Source organism: Cyanistes caeruleus, chromosome 8 (genome assembly GCF_971803275.1).
Source record: "Cyanistes caeruleus chromosome 8, bCyaCae1.hap1.1, whole genome shotgun sequence".
NCBI classification, from domain to species: Eukaryota; Metazoa; Chordata; class Aves; order Passeriformes; family Paridae; genus Cyanistes; species Cyanistes caeruleus.
The window spans coordinates 25,035,858-25,056,246 of NC_141708.1; the positions used below are offsets into that span (position 1 = coordinate 25,035,858).

The window sequence follows — 20,389 nt, forward strand, 5'->3', positions numbered from 1 at the left end:
CAAGATTAGTAATAGCATGAAGAATCTTTGTTCCTCTGGTTATTATGACAAAAATTTGTAACTCTGTCATCTGTTTGGCTTTTTGTGTTCAGTAAACCGATGGGTCTAGGTGATGGTGTGTTGGCAGCTGTCCTCTCCATGCTGCTGGCACTCCCTGACAAACACTCAGTAAGGCCAAGATTTGTATGGCTGGAGAGGTGCTGTGCTGCCCTTATGCTTAAATCCATCCCCCTGTGGCCATGATTGATGTCATTTGGCTGTCAGAGCTGTGGAGGCAGCTTGCACTTCTACTATGTGTGCTATGTTTGTCTGCTTTAATGGAGTGGTTCAATTTCCATGGCTGTATCAGCCTGGCTTCTTCCTCAAGCACAGTAAAAATTCCTTGAACACACCACATGTGTACTTTTACTTAATTACCAAAACAACATTTCTCAAATAAACAACAACAAAAAAATACTGACTGACTTCTCATATAGAGTGTGATTTGATGCAGTGGGCAGGCAGTTAGTTACAAAAGTCAAAGGGCTTATTTTTTTCTTCATTTTTCTTAAAATCTGAAATCTGCCAAAGCTGCCTGCTGCTCTAAATCTTTGAGACATAATTTAGTGTCATGCAGACATGCCTACAATTACCATTTCAGAAAAAGGCTTCTCAAAAGAATTCATGAACTTGGATGGAGAAGTAATTAAGGCACTTCAGCTAATTTATTAGCTGGCATGCTTAGGTTAGTTTGGGTGTCTCTGCATAGCATTGCACTCTGTGGCATGGACAGAGCATGGTACATCTAAAGAATAACTTTTTGTCAAGCCGAACTTTTAGTCTTCTTGTGGTTTAGTTTTGATGTTCTACTGCCAAGGTCTCTGAGGGAATATATGATATTCTCCTTATCTTCATGAGCTTGATTATTTGCTTGAATAATTGCTTGCAACTCTGGCATGAGGTTGTCTGCCTGTGACCAGTCACGTATGGAAAAAAAAGCAGCTGCAGAAAACCCTACTTACTGCATATGTTGCACATGTCTGGCCTCCCTGCCCTTGTAAGCTTTTATTTTACTTGCCTTGTAATTCAAAAATGTGTAAAGTAAATAGAGGTGGAAACCTTGAGCCATATCTCTCCAAGCTTATCCTCCAAACCAGCCTGTGCACCACCTAGAGCTCCTAGGAAAGCCAGGGAAAGTGCTGCATCTGGTGCACACCACACAAAAATCTGTGTTTTACCTGTGCACACCACAGTCAAACCTGAGCCACGCAGCACAGAGGCACTGGCAACAAACCTCTCTCACTTCTCATATTAGGAAGGGAACTTTCCTGAAAACAGGCAATGTGGGGTTTCAGGAGATATTTCTTAGAGTTTTGAAAGAGAGACTTACCTGTCTCACCTATATACCCTAGCCTACTCATTATTGCTTTATTATAAATCAATATGTTCATTGTTGACTGGAAAAAGTTCAATCTTTTTCAATTAAATGTCTTATGAGAAGTTCCAATTTCTTTAAACAAAGAAAATTTTAAAAAAACCTCAAACCTTATAGCAATCCTGTTGAAGAATGCTACTCTGTGAAGGCTACTGTTAATAAGATGTAAAATCAATACTATTTAAGCTGATGGACATTTAACATCCATTTGACAGTTTTTCCACCCTTGGTAGATTTTTGTCCTTATAGTCAGAATATCACCCCATATTATGCAGTTATAGCCTAATATATATCTATCTAAATTCTCACTGAAGTGTTAGGCAGGCATATGTTATTTTGTTCACAGAAATCCTCAAAATGTGCATTGTGGTAGAACTGAAAGCTGCCAAACTGCTCTGTGTGCCTGGTGTAGGTAAATTTGCTCTAAGGTATATTAGGCTTGTGAGTTTTTTTATTTAAAATGGAAGCTGTTCTATAAATGTTTTGGGCATAATTAGAATATATTGGGAGAGAAATCCCAGTGGAAATAAGCACAGAGTGTGATTGGCTCCTGCAGGTTCTCCAAGGTGCTGCCTACATAAAACATAGGAAGAGCTCAGTCAGCTTTAAAGGCAGGTGAAATAAGCATCTGCTTATCCTAGCAAGGTGCTACAGTTTGAGAAGATATAAAATAATGGAAATTTGACCTGGTGGCTCCTTTGCTATCTATTGGCAGGGAATATTTGCTGCTAACATTTTCAAAATGTTGAAGCCAATCTTTACAGAGACTTAGTAGGTTAATAGGGGAGGGAATGAGAAAACTCTCAGAAATTAGTCCTCCTAGCAGCAACTATTTCATCTTGGATTTGTAGCATGTGTGTAAAAAAGAGCAAAGTGGGCTTAAACAGATGAACAGAAGTTTATCTATGGCTTCTTTGTTTCACCAAACCAACCAGATATGGATGAAAGGCGCCCAATGGAAACAGGATTTATTGTAGGGGTAAAAAGAAATTGTATGTAATGAGAGTAGACCCTTCCCCTCTGTGTTTGTTTGATACAAAATAGGTAAAAACAGGACTTAATTTAATTTAATTTACTTCCTCTATCTGCTGTATAATTGTATCTTGGAAATGTATAACTAGAGTCTAAAATGCTGGCTGCTGGGTGTTATGAGAGAGTAATTCTATTGAACTGTTGTTGACATGGTGTTGGTTAAGATTTTGGAAGAAAGCCATTTTTTGAGCTAGTATAATAGCTGTGTGAAGTGCAAAGTAAATTTAATGCAGGAGCTAAGTCATTGCTTTGGCTGAGGAGATGAGATGTGAATTCAAAAGAGATATTTCAGCCAGCTAAAGTTTGTGGCTGTTTTTTAAGCAAGTGTCTGTACACACACACTTTGGTTGTATTTAAATAGACCCATAAATTTTTAAATGTGACATTGTTTGGGGAACTTTATCTGTCTTCTTTGGCTTATAAAAGGCTGAGCAAGTGCTTAGGTGTTCAGAATAGCTAATCACCTCTTCTTGTTTACCACGGTCTGTGGTTTGTTATGCCCCAGCCTTTTCCCATCCCCTCGAGGTGGAATCTTAATTTATTCATCCTTACAATGTGGCTGTATTTCCAATTAATACCTGATATTTGATATCTGATACTTGAAGTGCTTTGAAGGAAAGTATGAAGATGGAAGGGACCAAAGAAGTGCAAACTGTTATTGCTATTATACTTCAGCTAAAAGCAAAATTTTGTTCTGTCCCAGAGTAAAATCTGCCAAAGTTAATATTTGTTGTAGTGGACTATCAGTAATTTATTCTAAACCCATGCAATGGAAATGTTCAAGTGTTGAAGACTGCAGAATTTAGCTTTTATAAATCTTTGCTTTTTAAAGGACGCAACAGATTCATCATTAATTTTTGGATGATCTACAGAACAATCTCTCCCCCATTCCATCTGATTATCCCTTCCTCGGCTTTTATTTTTCCCCTTCAGATCAGCAAAATTGCTAAGTAATCCTGAAGACAGGAGCTGTATTTATAGCCCCCCACTTAGCTCACAGAGAAGCATTAATGCAAATCAGTTTATGCCTTTTAAAGAATGCTGCAATCATGTGATGCCTTCCTAAGGCACGAAAGATAAGGTATATCAAATTTAGAAGCTCTTGGTAAAGGTATATCCTAAACAAACAAAAACCTTTGCTGTCGTGAAATGAGAAATACACAATATGGAAAAGAAAAACTGACATATATGTTTTAGCTAAAAAGTGTGTATTTTGGGGGGGATCTAATAGAAAGCCTGTTAGACTATCTCCAACTCCTGACAATCACATCATTTGTGTAAAAGCTATGCTGCTTTTTGTTAACATGGCTGCTATGGCAACAGGAAACCTTCATCTCTTCAAGGTAAAATCGCAAGTGTGGTGAGTGTGGAAATGCAAGAACTGACTTTACACATACAAAAATGCATGCTTTTGTCTCTTATTCCTCATTTCACCATAGAAAAGGACTAAAGCTTCTCTCTTTTCTATTTCATTCTAGCCCTGGGGAGGTCGATTGGGATTTCTAAGTGGTAAAATGTGAAACCCACTGAGGGGCTGAGACACTACTGCCTGCTGGGCTGCCAGTGATTCCAACAGATGGTATCAGGTCTCAGAAGAGCCTAATTGGCTTATCATAGGCAATGCACGTGTACCAAGGGCTTAGATAAAGCCAGCAAATACACGGCCAACTTGATGGCTTGATTCTGCACCTGTGCTTTTAAAGTAGAATATAGCTAAGACAGTATGAATCCATTTGAGAGAGCTGGATTCAAACCTCTTGGAGCCCTCAGTCTGCTGGGATTGGAGTACAAATTACTGAAAACATCAGGGGTGGATGTTGCAGGCTGGCACAACCTGTGCCTTTGCATGGGAGTCTCTGTGCTGCCTCCGCTCTAGGAGCTGTAAGGGAAGATGAGCCAACGTGTCTAAAGCAGTGTCATGGGCTGTACAATATCCATGGAATCATATGCTCTAGTTTAGGGAAAGGCATGGAATTCAGAAATTGTAATTTTGTCAGAGGTAATACAGTTTATCTAATGAGCTGTGTCTATCAGTTTTAATGAGCACGAGTTTTTTTCCTATTTCTTTCTATAAGGCTGATCAACAAAGTCGTTTGCTGTTAGTGTTTTCTGAGTTTTTAAGTTTTATATCAAGGCTGCTATTTGAGTACTCAGATCAGAAAAATAGTCATAAAAATAACTATTCATATATGTGTTGTGTAGTGATTGGGTTTTCAAAAATCTTCCATTGTCCTGGTTTGAAGCAGTTTTTTTTTCCTCCTTCCATAATGTGTGTGTCCTTGGTGGACAGTGTAACTTAAAACCAATAAAAAAAATAAACAAAACCCTTCAGAGAAGCTAATTCTTTGTCTCTGGCATATAATATGCCATCTAGGGAAAAGTAGCAAACATTAAAGCACAAATAAAGATACCCACCCAAAACTCTTGCAACCCTGACCTTGAAAGAATCTATGGGCTTGAACAGATCCTGTAGGGGAAATTATACTGAATCTAAAACAGAAATTAAGAAAACTTATTCTTTGTAAAGTTCTTGTAAGATTTGAAGCATAGACACCTTCAGATGAGTCTGGGCACAAAGATGCTGCATCAGATGACAAAAGGAAATCTCCCTCTGGAGAATGACTTCCAGAGATTCACTGGATTGGTGTGAACAGGGGCTCAGAAGTTGCTTTTGTTGATTTACACAATGAGATTATAGAAAAGTGGAGATTATAGAAAGGGAGCAGACCTAGAAAGCCACACAGTATTGTTTGTTGATCATGATGCTGAAATAGAATTTCCTACAAATCCTGATTCAGTTCCACATTTCCTTGAAGGGTTAGGCACATATTGAATACACATATTTTTTAATATTAGCTGACTGCTTATGGGATAGGATTTTTTGTAACATTCCACAACCTGGTCAGTATTCTACATGAGAAGTAATATTTTTGTCATCCTCGGATTTTGTATTTCAGTTTGCCAATTGTTTTCAAATTTGAAGTCTGTTTTTGTAGTTGCTATCATGTGAGAAAGTTACAAAAAAAGGGAGTATAAAACTATTAGCTGCACTGTTCTTAAATTGTTTTTTGTATGAAATCTTGAGGTTTGCAGTTAAGCTCCATTCCTCTGGAAAGAAACAGGTATGCTGGAAGGTTTCTCTAAATTTCTTATATATAGGGAGAGCAAGCAGTCTGCAAAAGCCAATAAAGTGGCACCCTATGTCTCCAAACTAGCAAGCAACTAGAGTTTGATTAAAATTGCTATTGGATTCAGTAAGTTAGAGGGTTCTTACCTAGCACTACCTATAAAATTAATCAGCCACAAAATACCTCACGCAGATTGCCAAGCTCTTCACCCAAGAAGTTTTAGAAAATAAGCACAACTTCAGATCCCCAGCATGTATGAGAACAGCATATCCCAGCAGTTTGTGATAAACCAGCATGCATTTTAGCACTTCATTACTCGTGGAGGCTGTCACACCTGCAATAAATGCACGTACATCTAGTGCTGCTCCTGGCATGCTGCTTCATCTCATGGGCTGGTTATGACACCCATTGTCACTGACTGTCCCTTCCCAGAGCAGTTGCTTGTTCCTGGTTTCACACAAGCTATTTGGAACACAGCAGGGGATAAGCCTGCACAGGGAAGTTTGCTGTGAAAGCTTAAAGGCAACAGCATTGCAAGTACCCATTACATTGCCTCTGGAGAACGCTAAGGGCAATAATGTGATTATTCATTTGGATCTGAAGCTGTATGGTAAAGCCTCAAAAGCTGTGGCAGCAGAGGCTAGAGGAGTTCCTCCATAACTCAGCATCTCTGTAGAGACTGGGCTGGGAATTTAGTTCCTAGTCAGTGATCATATGAAAAGAAGGTACGTGTTTCTCTAGCTCCAAAAGCCAGATCTCTTCAAAGTGCTGTTTGCTACCTCATTAGTGCTTCTCACCCTGGCATTCATTAACCTTCTTCTGATATGCTGCACAAGCTCTGCAGAATGAGGGAGTCACAGTCCTTGCAATTTACAGTTCCAGCTAATCAGTCTTTACACTATTAAGAATCTCTATTCCAGGTTGCTCCAAGCCAGTAGTCCAGGATCTTATTTCCTAACCTGTCATTTATTAACTCTGAACTAGTGTCGATATTAGATGACTGAGAGAAGGTCAGTTTTAGACTTTTATACTGGATAGGCCTTTCTTTTGCTATACTGGGATGCTGGAGGAATTGGACTTTTTTTTTTTTTTTGTCCAAGTCTTTGATAGATTCAGGTTGGATAATTTCATGCTGATCTTCTGGAATAACTATGTCTGCAAACCAACAAAATCTTACATTTCACTAGTAAGCCTATTCCCCAGGTACACAGGGAAATTCTGACCCAGAGTTGTCAAGGTCTGCTTTGCAACCTTGGCAATTTCCAATATCCTTACACATTATGGCAATCCAAAAAATGGCTTTTCTGGATTTTAGTGCAGCAGGTGCTCCTCAGGACGTGGTTCTGGTTTTCTGCATTTGCTGGCTGCAGCCAGCAAGTTCCTCCCAAGTCAGTCCATGCACCCAGCCCTCTTGAGAGGGATCCACAGGGATGTGACCTCAGTGGGACTGAACAGTGGCCTAGCTAGGAATACAAATTCCTGCAGATCAGAATGATATTACTCTAGGTCAAACAAATTTATGAAAAAAAAATTTGAAATAATCCTGCAATACTAGTAAGGTAGAAGTGGACATTGTTTTTTGTGTTGCCTTTTTTCTGATTGTTTGGGACTAGATGTTTTTCTCAGGTGATTCTGTAGTACAAGGTCAGTCCATTCATTATTAGAAAGCAGTGTTTCTTTCTCCCCAGAGCTTAATTTCTAAGCCTCAGAGCTGCATTGTAAGACAATAGATGGTTAGAATTGATTTTAGAAAGTTATTGTTCACGATCATTGTTCAGTATGTTCCAAGGTTGCTACTTCATAATGCTTTCTTATAATTACAATCTCCACTTCACCAACTTACTTGTAATGTTTGGGTGACTTGAATTGAAGTACATTATGGTTTTGTGTGTTGTTTTTTCTATTTTTAGTTTCACAGCCCCCCATGCCCCCCAACAAAAGCAATTTCATCAGAAAATTTAATTGAGAAATCAATTTTAGTAGATAAACAAGTCTTATACTGAATGCCGTGTAAGTATAGAGTGTAATCTTTGTCTAAATAGTGCTGCATGTTTTGACTCGAAACAATTTATCCCTCATAGCTAATTTATAAGTTTTGGTTGTGTTCAGGCTTCAAATGAGTTTTAGCAGTGTTGGGAAGAGGAGGGAGCTAACCACTGTGCAAGTTTGCAGCCTGTACTTGGTGACTTCCAGCAAGATACACCATTACCCTCAAGAATTTGTGATTACAAATTACTCCTCCTCTTTTCAGTTCGGTCAGCAGAACATTGGATCTAATTTTATACCAGTGCTGACCTAATTTTAGGAAACTTGAGTTCCTGTGGGTCCTGTGTTACTCCCTAGCCTATTTTCTGTGAAGCCCCTCTTACAAGGGGATTATGAGGCTTGTCTTGGAGTCTAAAAATCTTGACCAAAGGCAACACTTAGAGCTATTTTTATGTAGGCACTTGTTGCTTGCATGAGCTATACCCTTCTGTAATTTTTCCTTTAAATCTTTCTTTAGGTAGCAGTTATTCTGATTTCTTGCTGCTTGTGGATGCAAAGTAAAAGATGGAGCACAAAGGGAATTTAAATTATCTGAATTCTTTTCAACCCAACGCATTTCTCAATCATGCTTATTTCAAACGCTAGCATTCAAGTCTGCTCGATATGGCTTATTATGATGTGAAAGCTTAGGTCTATAAATAATAAATTAAATGTATCATAGCTTACCAAACAAATAGTTTCCAGGAGAAGAGCAAGTGATTCCACTCACTTAGACAGTTATTTATTGCACAGGCATTTATACGAGTAGGGGGAGGGCGTTAGCTTGAACCATTTCTCTTGGATTACAGAAAATCCCTTCTTTTTTTTGAAACAGAAAATGACTCTCACAGAAATGGCTGGAGAACAGACTGAGCTAAAAGAAAGTGCTCCTTTCAGGGAAGCTAAGCACACCGTGCCCACTTCCCTTTGACACAGCAAAATGCCATTGTTTGGTTATTGCTTGCACACTTTTCCTGTTTCAATGTACCTGAGTCATCACAGTTGAATTGTGTCCATTATCTGTGAGAAACTGTGAATAGGGGATGATGAAGTGGTGGTTTTCTGGAAAGAAGCAGAATTAATCTTCAGAATTCCCCATCCCTTATCAAAGGCCTTCTGATGATCTGAAAACTGACAAGTGTGAGCATTGTTAATATTCATGTGGCTTAGAAAAAAGCCCTGTTGGATTTTCCATTTAAGCACATTTTTAGGATGGGAGCTTTTACACCAGTTAGAGATATATTGATTTTTAAAAAGAAATTATTGACCTTTAAAACCCTGGAGTCAGCTGCTGCTGGCCTATTGGAGACATTCAGATATTTATATTCACAGAGGCCTAGGTAAGAGCTGGCAGTTTGGAGTCAGACCCTGGGCAGTGATCAGAACTGAGGGGTGGGTGATGAAAGCACAGGATTTGCTAACATAGAATTACACAAGACTCACTACAGAAAGCTGAGATTACACTTACAGGACATCAGTCTATATTCCAGAGTGGGGACCTTAAACTTAATTTCCTTACTACTTCTACCTCATCTTTGGGACAATTTCCATACCATCTGTGTTTTGAAAGAATTCAGTTTATTCTTCTCTTCTCTTCCTGTCCCGCTTGTGCTGTCATAACATTAAAAACATTTTAGCAATATAAGGTTCTACTTTCTAAGTAGCTGAGTACTCACAGACATGTGTGATTGTAGGCTTCTTAATGAGGGTATATGTATGAGAGCCTATGTATGTAACATCAATTTTCATATTTACCAAAGGATGACTGGGCTATTTCTGCTGTGCCTTGTATTTATATTTTCACCAGAAAATATATATTTATTCAGAAAATAAATTGTTTCCTAAGTTCAGGCAGAGGAACAATTTTCTGGCTGTCAAAACATATCAAGAAGCATTTTATGAATGGGATATTAGTCAGTGAATTAACAGTACAGATCTGAAGATAAAAACAATGCTGTTATTTAGCGACTATACATTGATTATAGATTAAATAATACACCTTGGGCTGCATTTCTTTCTGTTGATTTTTCTTCTGGTTTTCCTTACTTGAAATGCTCAGCTAGTATCACAGAAGTTTTCATCCCCAGCAGGTTAACTGGCATAGAAAGCTTGGCTCTGGGAATCTAAGATCAGTGAAAAGAAGTTGTAATGATTTAGCATGGCTCTGAGTCACAACAGGTGGAAATCGAATCCACGCTTAGTTCTACATCTTTCCACTTCTATACTAGTGAAATACTGGCACCCACAGTTCTTCCCTTCCATATTTCTTTCTTCAGCAGATTACAGTCCTGTACTACTTCAGTATTTTTAAGGAGATGTTTGCACCGTGTTCCTTATATTTCAGTGATTGTTCCTAGGCCTTTTATTTCTTTTGTGCCTCTCAAGAATCACTGTCTCATACCTCCACCTTCTATGATAATCTGTTCCTTCTGGATGGGCACCCTTGTGCACTGGCAGTGGGAGACTAAAATGTAGCACGGCTTCTGCTGTCTTGACAATTTATGGGTACTGAACTGCCCAACAGAAGATCAGAATTCATGATCCCTATCCCACTGTCACAGAGAAAATCCATTTGTCCCGCAGTGCTTCAGAACATGATTGACAGGACGATGAAAGGTGTTGAATTGATTCTGTAGTGTGCAGTAAATTGATGTCAGAGTGACAACCGTGTTTTACTGTGGAATCTGGAGTCTAAGAGCAGCAGCCCCCATCCCTACCCCAGCTCACCTCCAGCAGACATTATCCCTGCTCCCGTTGCAGGAGGGCTGGGAGCTGAAGGGGCAGATGCCTTGTCAGAAGGGTTAGAATTAAACACACATCTTCTGGTTCCTGCCCACAGTAATGCACCACAGGACAGCCCTGGCTTTTGGGGAGGGGACATCTGTTACATCACCTAAATGCTGCATTTGGTACTTTGTTTCATTCCATTTGTGTCCAGCTCTGGGCCACTCACTGCAAGAAGGACATTGAGGTGCTGGAGTGTATCCAGAGAAGGGGAAGGGAGATGGTGAAGAGTCTGGAGCATGAGTCCTGTGAGGAGCAGCTGAGGGAGCTGGGGGTGTTTAACCTGGAGAAAAGGAGGCTCAGGGGACACCTTATCACTCTGTACAACTGCCTGAAAGGAGGCTGGAGCCAGGGGATCTCTTCTTCCAGACAACCAGTGGCTGGATGAGGGGGAATGGCCTCAAGCTACACCAGGGCAAGCTGGGCATCAGGAAGAACTTCTTCACTCACTGAAAGGGTGGTCAGGCATTGGAATGTGCTGCCCAGGGGTGTGGTACAGTCACTATCCCTGGAAGTGTTCAAGAAATGACTGAATGTAGCACTCAGTGTCATGGTTTATTTGGCAAGGTAGTGTTTGCCAAAGGTTGGACTTGATGATCTTGGAGGTCTGTTCCAATCTTAATGATTCCTTAGTTTGTATTTGTTTTCTTTTGTATCCATCTTAATCCTTAATTCTTTATTGATGCATCACTAAATCCACTATAAGTGTCAGAAATGTTGAGAGTAATTACTGGGAAAATACCTATTTCTTTTTTTTTCCCTTTCCCTTCCCTTATTTCTTTCATTCATTTTCACATGTGCACTATAGCTCCCTCTTTGCCTCAGCTGTGTTCATGTTATTCATTAGCAGAAGCAATCCTGCAGACAGGTTTTTCAGGCAGTTGTAGGAAGTGCTGAGGGAACTGAGGGGTTTCCTCTGTAAATCCCACTATAATGCTGCACAGGGTTGTCTCTCTTTGTCCTGTTCTTCCCTACTGTGTAAAAGCCATCCTTCCATTTTTTAATTCTTTATGTTATGTATGCATCCTTTATGTTATGTATGCAGACAACTTTATACATTCTCTTTGCAAGAAATTGCACTGAGTTAAGATTTACATTTTCCTTTTGAGATGCAGCCCTGAAAATCTTTTGATTAACGTTAAACCTAGGAGTCATTCCTCTTTCCCCATTATGTTATCCAAGAAACAATGCTGAAGAAAAAATACCTTATTCAGGCAGGAATCCCCCCAAAATTAGTAGTGTGTTGTGGCTACAATTTTCCTGAGACTTCTGAAATTATAATTTTGGGGGGTATTTTTATAACAAGTGGTAGAAGTGCCTGCCAGCTCTTGAATTCTAGCTCAGGTCTTCTAACCAGTTTCCCTTTCTTTTTCAAGTTTCTCTTAGCTTTCTTTGAGAAATGCATTTTGAGATTAAATTGCCATGTTTAGACAGGATGACTGTGCTGCAGGTAGGGGGCTTTAGGTTAGCTGGTGTGAAGGCAGGAATGATCCCACTCTGTTGTGATCAGCAGCTGTAAGGTCCTGCACTTGCTGCTTGTATTATCATTTTTGAGATCTGAAACTATTTTTATAATAATGGACTTACCTACATAAGATACTAGGTTTGACACAGGTAAAATTGGATGAAATGACAGGGTTGCTATGGTATGCTGGAAGTCAGACATTCAGGGTTCCCATTTGACTTTAATATTTATGGATCTTTCTGTTACTTTTTGGGTTTTTTTTTCTTTTTTTCATCAAATATCAAACTCCATTGCAAGCACAAAAATCCAACTTAATTATTTTCAGCTCCTGAGGTTTCAAACCCATTAAACAGCAGAGAGGCTCAGTAATTGTTTTATTACTACTACTGAAAGTGTAATAATACTAGTGGCAACAGAGGACAGGGAGCAAAACAATGAGAGAAATGTAAAGGCGTAAATAGAATCATTAAAGCTGTTTCACACGAGATAAACACCAATGTTAGGTTAATATTTCACACCACAGACAGTGGGTTTAATTAACTCTTTCTTTCATTTCCCTCTTGAAGAAACTAGCTGTACCAATATTTGTCTTTCTTAGAAATGCAAGGATTTCTGTATTGCTTCCCTCCCTCTCAAATCTGTCACCAGCTATAAAGAAGTTAACAACTGTAACATAGTAGGTGCTTTCTGCAGTTCCTGGTAACACAGAGGCTGGCTATTTTAGTTCTGTCCTGGCCCACTTCTGTCCTGTTTTGCTCTCCAAGAGCAGTAGATGGGATATGCACAGTTCCAGGTGGCTCCTGGCAGGGTTGGGCAGTGTTCTGCTGCACACCCCGGGGGTGTCCCCAGGAAGGAAGCCTGAACTGTGTGCTCCCATGGCAGGGGCTTATGTGTTTCATCACCTGGAGTTTCATGGGATAATTTCTTGTTTATTATATATTCAGTGTATTAGACATGACACAGTAGTGAGTGTAAAGTTGTAAGGATGCAGTTGTGAGGAAGGCAGAGCTTGTAGGTGTTTAGGAACTGAAGAAAAGCTACTCTGCTCAAAGATTCCATGTTCTTTTCTGTGTATGTGAAGACACCTATTTAATTACTTTCCTAGACCCTTGCCTCAAATGTGATTTGTAAAACTGTGGTTGTATTTCTATTTTGAGGGAGGTTTTTAGCTTCTTTAGGAACTGGACCTTTTCTGGTGTCACACATGCACATGTATGTGTGTACAGCGTGCAGTTTCATGGGATTTTTGAGTGTTTTATCTTTTTGAGTTTCATGACAGAATCTGCAATGTTTGCAACTTAGGAAAAAACTTGAGTCTTCTCATTGCAAAAGTTGGGAAGAAGTCTAACAGAGAGTTACGTATCTCATTTTCTGTTACCACCATACACTTTGTGCTCTTGTACATCTTGATGCATTGATCTTGTCCCTTAAACCCTCCAGTATCTCCACAACACAAAAAAATCATTGCTACATGGCTTCACGTGTGGCTCCAAGTTTCCTTATAAATCAACAATTTACCTGGCTTTTACTCTGGTTGTTTCAGCATGTGGATCCTGGTATTGCTCTCTGAGTAACCTACAGATCACTTGGATGATGCATGTTTCGTTAAATGTTACCCAACATTGCTGGTGCCCTGAGGAATAAGAACATTTTTCTCAAATGCACACCACTGTGTTGGGAAAGACACGAGGAGAAATAGGAAGGAAAAGCCATACAGACATTGCTGAGTATGACTGAAAACTCAGATTGTGTCTAACATCCATTTCAGAAGTGTCATGCAGGAGAACTGTCCTAGAGAGTGTACCCTTTGCTTTCACAAGTGTTTCCCATTGGAGAGTTGTTAGGTTATTCACACAGATTGTCTTTAACAGAGCATTCCTAAACTAACCAACAAGTCAGTAATGAAATTGCCTCAAAACCTAAAGAGAATAGAATAAGCATACTTATCTTCCTCATAATTTTGGATATTTGAATTACAATCAAAGCAACACAAACAAGCAAGCTGATATTGAGTGAAAAGACTTTTCACACATTAATGAAGTGAAAGAGAAGAAAAAAAGTATTTTTCTGTTGGTTCAGTTTTGAAAGACACCAGTTTTCACAAATCCAGATAATTTGACAAAGCTCGAGTATGGGAAAAGCTACTTTGTGATAAACACAATATTGTTTTTATTTTGTTTGAGGAAGAGAGAACTAAAATGGTGCCTTGGAATCTGCATCATCTGTGTTTTATTATAGAGAAAATACACACCATTGGATTAAATAAATACAGAAATAATACAGATTTTAATGGAAAAATAATCAGTCCTAACAAAATTATTAATCAGAAAACTAAAATTCCTGATTTTATTTTAAAGAAGAGTCTGTTCCAACACAGTTGTGATTGAAATTGGACATATTGCCTTGTATTTATATTGGATTATGACACTATTTCCACACATATACTGAGTACACTACATATTTGTTACATTACTCTTAACTTTTTCAGTTGGATGTACCCTTCACCAATGTACGTAGCCAAAGTTTCAAATTCTATTGGACTGAAAATGCTAAAAGAGTGTATTAAAGGTTGTTGAAAAATGCAAGAACTGAAAGTAAAGAAAGCAGTAGTTCTTATAAACCAAGTTCATTCATTACTAACTTAGAGAGTGTTTGAAAGAGTGTTTCACCCAGAGGGTGTTTGGGCACTGGAAGAGGCTCCCTAGGGCAGTGGTCACAGCACCAAGGCTGGCTGGGCTCAAGAAGTGTTTGAACAACTCTCAGGCCCTTGGTGTGACTCTTGGGGATGGTGCTGTGCAGGGCCAGGAGTTGGACTTGCTGATCCTGATGGGTCCCTTTCAATTCAGAATATTCTACAATCTTCTAATTCTTATAATTCGAAGTCTTATAAGACCTCTTTACCTAAAGAAAAATGCTGTTCTCAAAAGGTAATGCCTAATCATGAGGGTTGGATGTCTATTTTGCATCACATATGTGCCTTACTTTAACCCCTATAAACATCCTCAATCTTAGACTGAGATTAGAATTGATCTTAATTGATGGGAGCAAATTACAAGAAGGTAGTGGAAACTGCGCAAAGCGTTCCTTATTCTAAAAACAGGGCTTGTATAAATTCAACTGGAAATACCATCTTCATTATGATTAATAGAGCTGTTCAAAGTGTTACTTGTAGGTGCAGTTGGCTTACCTTATAACACACCAGTATGCAGTGGGGAGGAGGTAACCTTGACTATTCAGGGTGCAGGGAATAGATCTACAGCTGCTGGAGCTACAGTGACATTAACAGAGAGTATGAAAGTGGCTAAGTGTGCTTGTTTTAAAGGAGATGGAACATAATCCATTTTTGCAGGCCTCTGTGCAGACAGACTATGGTTTATCAAGTTGTTGGGATGGATTTGATACCTTTCTTGAGGTTGTTACCAAGAGTTTGTTCTTTCCTGATGTGTAAAACCTTGTTGATTTGTTTAGAGCTCTTCATCTTTGGGTGGACCTTTATGTTCAAATGAAATATACAGAACTGCCAGAGAATTGAAGAACCTTCTATTCAAGCTGACTTTTTGAGAAGAACTTAGCTGGATATTTTTCTTTTCTAAATGAAATCAGTTGTGAGACTGAATCCATTTAATTAACCACAGCAAAAATCCTGCCTCTCCTGAATTCAGTTTCTGGAGGTGAAATGCCAAGAAGGTGTGAAACTCGGAGCTGAGGGGATCCCTGGCCACCCATTAGGGCAGCTGACTCTACTTTGAGCTGGTTTGTGGCTGGTTTTGTCTTCTAGCTCAAGCAGAGAGCCAGAGTTGAGCATATCTCTGTCTTTCCTCCCAGTTCCAGGGTACCAGCTCTGCATCCTATTGGTCCCTGGACATGTTTCATTGATAGTGGATTCTCTATTTTGAGTAAAATAGGTAGAACAGTAGGTTGCATTGTGCTGATTTTCCTTGTGCTGTCATCCCAGCTCACCAGCAGTGAATGACCCAAGAGTCTGATCATAGAGAAATAGCATTGGAAGTGTTTGTTTATTTTGGTGAAAGTATTATGCCAGGAATGAAGCCTTTCACAGAAAGACCAGTGATAACCCCATGCCACTCATACAAGTCTTGCCACCTGGACCACAGCCAGACCATTTTTCTGTCAGTGATACTAAATGCCATGTGTTTCCTTAATAATTCATCTTGCAACAAAAAAGACTCAAGTTAAAGCATGTGTTTCTACTTCACAAACTGCTCCTTGCACATGTGCTGACTTTGCAGCTGCTTTCTGCAGTCTTTGACTTCTGTAGTTAGAGCAACTGGCCAGCCCAGCTAATGATATTAAACTGACTGGTCTAGAATGTCATTTATCTCAAGGGTTTAATTTGCTGAGTACAGGGCAGCACAATACAAGGTTTGCATGTGTTATGGCTGTGACTTGATTTTTTTTAGCTCTTGTTGCTAAGTTACAATAAACTGTTATCACAGTAAATTGCCTGCATTTAAATGGGCTAAGATTCCACCTGAAAGGAGCCACCCAGATGAGAACTGATAATATTCTCAGAAGAATGGAAAATAACACAGAAAAGCCCAACTTGTGAACAGGATAATTTTGTATTCTAGGCATTAGCCAGACAGGCTCAAAAATAGCTGCTCAGACCCCAGAGACTATGACATGTGCTTCCCTAGCAAGTCACTAAGAGCTGGTGTACAATAAATAGGTACTAATTTAAAAATAAGTTACATTAATACTACCAAGTGTTAATAGAATCACAATGATCTGTTGTTTGAATTCTACTTTAGAATTACTTTCCCTGGAAATAATCTGATACCCTTTCAGTCAGGCAACCATCAGGCACCAACCAAGCACCAACCAAGCACCATATCTGTATGCTAAGAAAAATAAGTAAATTTCAAAAAAAGTATCAAAGTCTCTGCCTGTGTCCAAATGACTAGAAATAATCTTAAAGCATAATGTTGGTAAATGCCTTCAACTTTTACAAGTGGAAAATTGTGCCATATTCTGATGGGAAATGATGTAGAAGCCATGCTGTCACATCAAGATGTTGTCCTACCTCTTCCCGAAGCTCTGTATTAAATTTCTGAAATTTCTCTGAAAGAAGAACCCTTTTTCCCCTAATCTATTTTAAAGAGTGCATGGAGGGGTAGTAGCTAAGGGGAGTGTTTATTTGTGCCATGTTTGAGTTAATTCTAACAATATCCATGCTGGGTCAACTGATTGTGGGTCTTGGTGGCTACTGGGAAGCTGAGTGGTGTTTTTTTGTTAGCTGCTGATACCTGTTTGGTCATCTCCATGGGTGTGATCAGTGTGGGACCTGTCATCTTCCTTGAGCAGAGTCCTTTTCATGGCAGTAATGTCAGGGCAGCTTTTAAAAAAGGGTTTGAAAGTCAACCCTTAATAAACCTATTGCCAGCTCACAGAAAGTCTGAACAAATAGAACGTGGAGGATATTGCAGAGAAACACAAAAAAAACCAATATGTGGGAAACACAGATAAATTCAGTTACAATTGTGACACTTTCCACAGTACAGAAAACCTGTAAACCAAACCAAATGTCTTCCACTGCAGTTACACCATTAAAATCCAAAGGTAAGACTGTGGGATTCTGCAATGTGCACCAGCTGGTCTGACACTCTGTTTGTAGGTCCAGAAAAATGTGACCCTGGGTTAATTTTAAAGGTGTCGCCCTCCAAAGAAAGCCATTTGCTAAAAAGCATTGGATTGACAGAAATGAAGCTGTAGACATTCAGCGAAAGATTTCCATTAAAATCACAACTAGAAACTGTCAATCAGCCCCAGCAGAAACCTGCTTAGATAACTCTGCTAGAAATGCTGTACCTCCTCGGAAAACAAGAGAATATTTTGCCAGGATTTCAGAACGGGGAGAAGCAGCTTCTCCCTTTACTTTAAATTGCTGTGCCAGAGACATTTACTGTCCTTGCAAAAACCCTCCTCCAACGCTGAATTTTTGATTCACAGCAGAAAAAAGCAGAGAGGAATGCAGACAGAATATGTAGTGCAGCACTGCTTCAGCAGACTTGTTCTGCTGATTTCAGCGAGCAGTACTTTTGAAAAGCCCGAGAAGGGATAGCATCTATAGGAGAACCCCTCGGAGAGAGGGGGAACGACAGGGAAGCGTTTCTGCGGACTGTGGAATTTCAACTCATGAAAGTGTTGAAACAAGTGCTGTGGGAATGAATCCACACGGAGTCCATGACAGACGCCTGCTACGCTCCATTCCCAGCAGCACCACACAAAAGCCTCATCATTCGGCAGTATTGAGAAGCTTCTTGCATCCACGGGAGCAGGTGGCAGTGCAGCCGCAAAAGTTGCATTAAGGGGAGAAAATGCGGCCACTAGGTTCTATTTTGACCCGCCGTGTCTGCCCCCGGGGGCAGCCGGGTGGTACACACGGGGTTAACACCAGAAAGACCCACTGATGGCATGTAATGACAGCTGTTGAGACACCCACGAGTTCGGTGCCAGTGCCAGCTTTCGCACACAGCCTGGCGCCCTGCAAGCCTTGGGCGGCTGTGGGGTGAAAAAAAAAAAAAAAAAAAAAAAAAGACACTTAAATCTCTTACCTTGCTCTAGTCCAGTGTAGCTTTTTGGTTGTTCTCCGTCCACTACGAGAAAGAGAGAAATGAATGGCAGATTGCAGTGAGTCATCCTAAACGGCGGGCTGGGCTGGCTGGCGGGGCCGGCTGAGGCTGCCCGCGCGGTGACAGCGGCCGCCGGCCCGGGCAGCGAGCGCGGCCCATGCTGCGGCCTGCGCCAGAGGGGGAGGCCGCGGGAGCTGGCAGGCACAGCCGGAGAGAAGGACCCAGAGAGGCAGAGGAGAGCGGCAGAGGCAGGAATATACCATGTGGCTGCGGGCTCCCCTGCCCCGCCTGCCCTCCAGCCTCCTCGCAAGGCGCTGCCCCGAAGTTACTTTTTAATATGTGGTGATGCGCTCTCCGATTTTAGAGCATCCCTGCTCCCGTCTTCCCTGTAGTCTGTGCTCGGAGGAACTTGTCGGCATTTGGGCGATTACATGATCGCATCTCTCCTTGGGAGGCTGGCGCGGATGCTGCAGGCAGAGTACGCTCAGTGAGGGAAGTCTGTGTGTGGCTGTGTGAAAAGCAGCACCCGGCTCCCTGCAGCAATTTTATAGGCTGGTTATCTGGGAGTGGGAAACCCGGGGCACGGGCGGTAATCCTGCCATCGGAGGGGAAGAAAACAGGAAAACAGGAAAAAGAAAACAGGAAAATATGTTTAGAGCCACGAAATTGAAGTTGGGAGAGAAACATTTCTTGGTTACTCCTAAAAGAGCAAGGTTGGGTTAATTTCTGGGTCTCTGGTTTATCATATAAGGATGTGTCTCTGCAGATCAGAAATCGGTGCTGGACACAGAACCCTTCCTGGGGATTCCCAAAATAATTTTCAAGAGGGAAAAGGAAGCTGTTAGAGTGGGTTACTTGCACTACATGGAAAAGATTTCTCTGGGCAAACACTGCTAGTTTCTAACTAAGTCTCCAAAGTATGGTTTGATAATTTCATTACACTCACACCCCTTGTATCCATAAGTTTGTTTATATAAATATTTTCTTAGGAAGCTAATAGAGAACAGCTTCACAGAAGCTGTTGAGGGCTGTAAATACTTTAGTGTCACTAGGAAAGTGGAAGAAATGTTTAGGTTCTCACTGTTGGCTAACTAGTTTGCTAAATCTGTAAGCCTTTTGTGAGCTTTTGAATGGTCTTTATTAAAAATATTTGCATTACTACCTCTATGTCAAGCTATGCTTAGGTGCTCTGAATATTTGTCAAATTTATCCGTATCTAAAAGGGGTCGTGGTGTTTCATATTTTATATTCCTGAAATATGACTGTCTGTGGATGATCCTAATCCTGATTTGCTCAAAATTCCCCAAGAAAACTAGGAAAGTAATTGCAGCAAAAGGTGAAAGAGCTAAGACAGGTGTATATTCTTGCTTAGAAAACTGAATGTAGGATAGGCCAAATGACTGCTCCAGTTAAATGTCCATTAGGTGTTCTGCCTGTGTTTCCCTCTGCAGAGTACAAAATGATTGGGTTTTTTTTTTATTCTGGTCTTATTGGATAAGGATGGTCCTGTAAGAATGAGATATGAGCTCTTCAGGTTTATTTTTTACATTTGATTTAATTATATATAAAATTCTGGCTGTGCTGAACGTAGTAGGGATTTACTGGACTCTAATTCATAATGAGGCAGAACAGCAACCCATATCCAAGGGCTTAGGAAATGTTTCCTTAGGCTGATTGCAGGCAGAGTCACACTTTGGGTTGTTTTTTTCCCCTGAAAATTTGAACCAACATGACAACTTTCTCTAAACCCCATTAATTTCCACATCTAACTCTGTATGGTGGCATGAATAATAAACACCTGTGTAAAGAGATTTCTCCTTCAGCCTGTGAGTGAATAGCATGAACTATATCCACAAGAGTGTTTAATCTGAGCTCTCTGCAGACCTAACTTCATCAGGAGAAATAATCATTGGTGCTGCTGGGTAGTGGCCATGGAAAAGTGCATCAT

General features: G+C 40.3%; 1 protein-coding gene across 6 annotated transcripts in view; it reads right to left on the reverse strand.

Annotated features, from left to right (window-relative positions):
• The window catches only part of RASGEF1A (RasGEF domain family member 1A), a 155,217-nt gene extending 136,214 nt beyond the window's left edge, over positions 1-19,003 (reverse strand). The window contains exon 1 of one of the 6 annotated variants that reach the window (XM_086901146.1): positions 18,424-19,003. The gene's annotated coding sequence lies outside the window, so the exon portion shown is untranslated. The remainder of the gene's footprint in view (positions 1-18,423) is intronic. The other 5 variants (XM_086901145.1, XM_086901152.1, XM_086901151.1 and 2 more) reach the window with 5 other exon arrangements.
• Positions 19,004-20,389: the final 1,386 nt, after the last annotated feature.